This window comes from Takifugu rubripes, chromosome 13, assembly GCF_901000725.2.
Source record: "Takifugu rubripes chromosome 13, fTakRub1.2, whole genome shotgun sequence".
NCBI classification, from domain to species: domain Eukaryota; kingdom Metazoa; phylum Chordata; class Actinopteri; order Tetraodontiformes; family Tetraodontidae; genus Takifugu; species Takifugu rubripes.
In genome coordinates, this window is record NC_042297.1 from 9607089 (window position 1) to 9613568 (window position 6480).

Consider the following 6480-nt stretch of genomic DNA (forward strand, 5'->3'; position numbering starts at 1 on the left):
AAGAAGAGCATCACGTCTACAGAGTGATAGGAATACCAGGGCAGCCTGTAGGACTCAGTCCTCAGGTGAGCTGCACCTTTGTGTCTCATGACAAACTCTATCCAGAAGAGGGCGCTGTCCATCGGCTTCATCGGCGCGTCTCTGTGCAGTCTGGAGAGCCTCTGCATGTTCATCCTGTAGGAGGGATCGTTTAAAACTTCCTGAATACCTTGAAAGAAGATCTCTTCAGTCATAGTATAAAAATCAAGGACCTTCCCTGCACCCCTCACTTCAAGTCTATTTATATTATCATTTTGATCATAAATCAGAGGAACTCCAATGATGGGGACTCCGTGATACAGAGCTTCCTCAACTCCGCTCGTTCCTCCATGAGCCACAAACAGCTTTATTTTAGGATGTCCTAAGAGATCATTCTGAGGCATCCAGTCCACCAGTAAAGTGTTGTTGCCCAGAGTTGCTGGTTTGGCACCCTTGTATCTCCAGATGATCTTCTGAGGCAATTTAGCAAAAGCTGCAGCGATCTGATCAGCCAGATCCTGAGGAAGCTCAGCAATGAAAGTCCCCAGAGACATGATGATGACTCCATGTTCTCCTGAACTCTGCACAAACTCTTCCAGGTGTTCAGGTAAAGGCTTGGCGGGTTTACACTGGAACCCTCCAATATAGACGACATTAGGCATGGTGGGACGGGGATACTCAAACAAAGTCCACTCTCATCAGCCAGAGGTCAGCAGCTTGAAACAGGGAGATGTAGTCGGTGCCTGGACCGAAATATTTTTTAATTAAGCCTTCAAAGCTTGGTGCGACATTCCAGTGGATTTGATATTGCAAGAACCCAAACATAAGCACATTCTGGAGTCTCTCAAAAAAGCTCATCTGATCTGACAGCTGTGTTCCTGTGAGTGGAATGTAAGAAATAGGAGAAGGTGCGATATCAAAATGACCTTCACCATGACTCGTCCCCCTGGCATTGAAAACCAGAGGCAACTTTAAATAGTTGGCAAGTATAGCACCAACTGGTGCAACAGGGTCTGTTTAGACAAGGTCATAGTTGGTGTTTTTTATTGACTGCATTAGATCTTTGTTCTCCAAGAGCATTTTAGCAAACTCAGATGTTTTTTCAAACATCTCCCGGGTCATTTCTGCCTGTTCAATTTCCAGTTTGTAACGTGTCCAGAAAGACTTCCCTTCCCTCTGGATCTCCAACAGCCTGGCGATGAAGGTCGTTATGAAGCTTTCGTCAAATTCTGAAGGGCTACCAAGCGTGATTGAATTGTAGAACGGAGACTTTTCTTCGATGTACCAGCTGTCTGATGACCGCACGACTGAGACCTGATGGCCCCTGGAATGAAGGGCCTCGATAATGACTTTCATGTTCACCCAGTGGCTCCCGTCAATCGGAAAAAGAGAACTTTCCCACCGTGGACCACGGTCGGGCAGAGGAAGCATAGAGCCATCCACAACCAGAGGCCCTGCATTTTTACCCTGCCTCTAAAAGAGATCTAACAAAGACAAAAGTGATTGAGATGATTATTGACTGTCCATAAGCTGTGTGTGATAAAGTAATGTCTCCTCTATAATCACACTTGCATTACCAAAACAATAAAAAGCCATAAAATTTAAAACTTTTCGTCATACCCTGAAAACACAATTATTTCTTTTTTAAATCTTTGGAAATATGACTTTAAAATAGCAGTTTTTACCTTTGTGTTGCCTCTTAGTCTGTTCTGTGGCTGGAGAACAAAGAAGATTTTTCACTGTCAACCTTCTGAGCAGAAAAGAGCTTTGGCACTGAGATATGGCGTCACTGAGCAGCGATAAGAATGCACAAATTCATGTGGAACGCACGAAGTGAAACGTCAGGACCCTTAAATACCTTCACATGTTGACTGAACACTGGAAATTGCAATAATCATTTGTTGTTTTAACATTTGAATTCAGAGTTTGCTTTAAGTCCTGATTTATAATTAATATTGAAATCAGGATGGAGGCCAGATCGTGTAATTCCGTGGCTGTCTTTCCGCCTTGCTGAAACCTACCTTCTCCCTGACTTGTCCCTCATGTTTTTAATCTGTGCTCTTATTCTCTCCATCTGATTTAACCAGCAGTTTCACGCAGATATGGTTTGACCCTGCTAGTGAGACACGTGCTAATAACATTCCCAGTGTTCCCAGGGTCTCAGTTTCTGGAATACGGACCTGGATGTTTCCTTCCTTTTCTTGCTGTTAAAAAATCTGTCTGTTCTGCATCTGGGACTCGAGTCCACATCCAGCAACTGACAGGAATCTCACTATCATTCAAATGTTGTCGATGCAGGTCAAAGTTTCCAAATTCAAAAAAGAAACCAAGCATGTTTCCTCTTCAGCTGTTTTATGATGGTATATTAAACTTTAACCCTATCTGTTGGGAAGGAAAACAAGACTTGCTTTTCCGAATGCCACCTACTGTTTCCCTTTTTAATAGTTCATGTTTTTAAATGAGTTTATGAAATAAAAACAAATGAATGTACCCCCGCGCTACAGGAACGGAACTGATGGACTTCAGTCCTGAAGTTGCACAACAGAGCACAGAAGGTAAACATGTCCATAAAGTGAAGGTAAACATGTCGATGATGTCGGCCTCCATGCAGCATTGGCAAATATGAAAAAAGGAAAGACCGACAGTATCTTGGGTATCTTAGTATCTTAGTCAGATTTCTCTTTTCTTTTCACACACAGCCTGAAGCAAGACCAGACAAGCACAACAAAAACCAGCAAAACCAGAAAAACAACTGCTATTAAAAATAAGAGGACGTCTACAGAGTGATAGGAATACCAGGGCAGCCTGTAGGACTCAGTCCTCAGGTGAGCTGCACCTTTGTGTCTCATGACAAACTCTATCCAGAAGAGGGCGCTGTCCATCGGCTTCATCGGCGCGTCTCTGTGCAGTCTGGAGAGCCTCTGCATGTTAAGTGCGTACAGAGGCTCATTCAGCACTTCCTCTATGGCCTTCTGAAAAATTTCACTGTCTAATTCAGAAATATCTAAAAGCTTGGTGACGCCTTTTGCCCTTAGTCTGGAGAGATTGTCAGCCTGATCAAACACCAAGGGTATTCCTACAATTGGGACCCCGTGATAAATCGCTTCATATATTCCGTTTGTTCCTCCGTGACTAATAAAGAGTTTTATAGCCGGATGACTGTCAACCTTCCGAGCAGAAAAGAACTTTGGCACTGAGATATGGCGTCACTGAGCAGTGATAAGAATGCACAAATTCATATGGAACACACGAAGTGAAACGTCAGGACCCTTAAATACCTTCACATGTTGACTGAACACTGGAAACTGCAATAATCATTTGTTGTTTTAACATTTGAATTCAGAGTTTGCTTTAAGTCCTGATTTATAATTAATATTGAAATCAGGATGGAGGCCAGATCGTGTAATTCCGTGGCTGTCTTTCCGCCTTGCTGAAACCCACCTTCCCCCTGACTTGTCCCTCATGTTTCTAATCTGTGCTCTTATTCTCTCCATCTGATTTAACCAGCAGTTTCACACAGCTATGGTTTGACCCTGCTAGTGAGACACGTGCTAATAACATTCCCAGTGTTCCCAGGGTCTCAGTTTCTGGAATATGGACCTGGATGTTTCCTTCCTTTTCTTGCTGTTAAAATTCTGTCTGTTCTGCATCTGGGACTCGAGCCCACATCCAGCAACTGACAGGAATCTCACTATCATTCAAATGTTGTCGATGCAGGTCAAAGTTTCCAAATTCAAAAAAGAAACCAAGCATGTTTCATTTTCAGCTGTTTTATGATGGTATATTAAACTTTAACCTTATCTGTTGGGAAGGAAAACAAGACTTGCTTTTCCAAAGGCCACCTGTTGTTTCCCTTTTTAATAGTTCATGTTTTTAAATGAGTTTACGCATTAAAAACAAATAAATGTACCACCGCGCTACAGGAACGGAACTGATGGACTTCAGTCCGGAAGTTGCACAACAGAGCACAGAAGCAAACATGTCCATAAAGTGAAGGTAAACATGTCCATGATGTCGGCCTCCATGCGGCATTGGCAAATATGAAAAAAGGAAAGACGAACAGTATCTTGGGGGGTTAGTCAGATTTCTCTTTTCTTTTCAGACACAGCCTGAAGCAAGACCAGACAAGCACAACAAAAACCAGCAAAACCAGAAAAACAACTGCTATTAAGAATAAGAGGACGTCTACAGAGTGATAGGAATACCAGGGCAGCCTGTAGGACTCAGTCCTCAGGTGAGCTGCACCTTTGTGTCTCATGACAAACTCTATCCAGAAGAGGGCGCTGTCCAGCGGCTTCATCGGCTTGTCTCTGTTCAGTCTGGAGAGCCTCTGCATGTTCATCCTGTAGGAGGGATCGTTTAAAACTTCCTGAATACCTTGAAAGAAGATCTCTTCAGTCATAGTAAAAAAATCCAGGACCTTCCCTGCACCCCTCACTTCAAGTCTATGCACATTATCAGGTTGATCAAAAATCAGAGCAAGTTCAATGATGGGGACTCCGTGATAGAGAGCTTCCTGAACTCCGTTTGTTCCTCCATGAGCCACAAACAGCTTTGTTTTGGGATGTCCTAAGAGATCATTCTGAGGCATCCAGTCCACCAGTAAAGTGTTGTTGCCCAGAGTTGCTGGTTTGGCACGCTTGTATCTCCAGATGACCTTCTGAGGCATTTTAGCAAAAGCTGCAGCGATCTGATCAGCCAGATCCTGAGGAAGCTCAGCAATTAAAGTCCCCAGAGACATGACGATGACTCCGTGTTCTCCTGAACTCTGCACAAACTCTTCCAGGTGTTCAGGTAAAGGCTTGGCAGGTTTACACTGGAACCCTCCAATATAGACGACGTTAGGCATGGTGGGACGGGGATACTCATACACAAAGTCCACTCTCATCAGCCAGAGATCAGCAGCTTAAAACAGGGAGAAGTAGTCCGTGTCTGGACCAAAATATTTTTTAATTAAATCTTCAAAGCTTGGTGTGACAAACCAGCGGATTTGATATTGCAAGAACCCAAACATAAGCACATTCTGGAGTCTCTCAAAAAAGCTCATCTGATCTGACAGCTGTGTTCCTGTGAGTGGAATGTAAGAAATAGGAGAAGGTGCAATATCAAAATGACTTTCACCATGACTCGTCCCCCTGGCACTGAAAACCAGAGGCAACTTTAAATAGTTGGCAAGTATAGCACCAACGGGTGCAACAGGGTCTGTGAAGACAAGGTCATAGTTGGTGTTTTTTATTGACTGCATTAGATCTTTGTTCTCCAAGAGCATTTCAACAAACTCAGATGTTTTTTCATACATCTCCCGGGTCATTTCTGCCTGTTCAATTTCCAGTTTGTAACGTGTCCAGAAAGACTTCCCTTCCCTCTGGATCTCCAACAGCCTGGCAATGAAGGTCGTTATGAAGCTTTCGTCAAATTCTGAAGGGCTACCAAGCGTGATTGAATTGTAGAACGGAGACTTTTCTTCGATGTACCAGCTGTCTGATGACCGCACGACTGAGACCTGATGGCCCCTGGAATGAAGGGCCTCGATAATGACTTTCATGTTCACCCAGTGGCTCCCGTCAATAGGAAAAAGAGAACTTTCCCACCGTGGACCACGGTCGGGCAGAGGAAGCATAGAGCCATCCACAACCAGAGGCCCTGCATTTTTACCCTGCCTCTAAAAGAGATCTAACAAAGACAAAAGTGATTGAGATGATTATTGACTGTCCATAAGCTGTGTGTGATAAAGTAATGCCTCCTCTATAATCACACTTGCATTACCAAAACAATAAAAAGCCATAAAATTTAAAACTTTTCGTCATACCCTGAAAACACAATTATTTCTTTTTTAAATCTTTGGAAATATGACTTTAAAATAGCAGTTTTTACCTTTGTGTTGCCTCTTAGTCTGTTCTGTGGCTGGAGAACAAAGAAGATTTTTCACTGTCAACCTTCTGAGCAGAAAAGACCTTTGGCACTGAGATATGGCGTCACTGAGCAGCGATAAGAATGCACAAATTCATATGGAACACACGAAGTGAAACGTCAGGACCCTTAAATACCTTCACATGTTGACTGAACACTGGAAATTGCAATAATCATTTGTTGTTTTAACATTTGAATTCAGAGTTTGCTTTAAGTCCTGATTTATAATTAATATTGAAATCAGGATGGAGGCCAGATCGTGTAATTCCGTGGCTGTCTTTCCGCCTTGCTGAAACCCACCTTCTCCCTGACTTGTCCCTCATGTTTCTAATCTGTGCTCTTATTCTCTCCATCTGATTTAACCAGCAGTTTCACACAGCTATGGTTTGACCCTGCTAGTGAGACACGTGCTAATAACATTCCCAGTGTTCCCAGGGTCTCAGTTTCTGGAATATGGACCTGGATGTTTCCTTCCTTTTCTTGCTGTTAAAATTCTGTCTGTTCTGCATCTGGGACTCGAGCCCACATCCAGCAACTGACAGGAATCTCACT

The 6480-nt window shown here is 43.2% G+C and overlaps 2 pseudogenes; both read right to left on the bottom strand.

Annotated features, from left to right (window-relative positions):
• Positions 1–11: 11 nt before the first annotated feature.
• Positions 12–2791, bottom strand: LOC115252174 (UDP-glucuronosyltransferase 2A1 pseudogene; annotated as a pseudogene).
• A 905-nt stretch (positions 2792–3696) lies between these two features.
• On the bottom strand, positions 3697–5997 carry LOC115252171 (UDP-glucuronosyltransferase 2A1 pseudogene; annotated as a pseudogene).
• Positions 5998–6480: the final 483 nt, after the last annotated feature.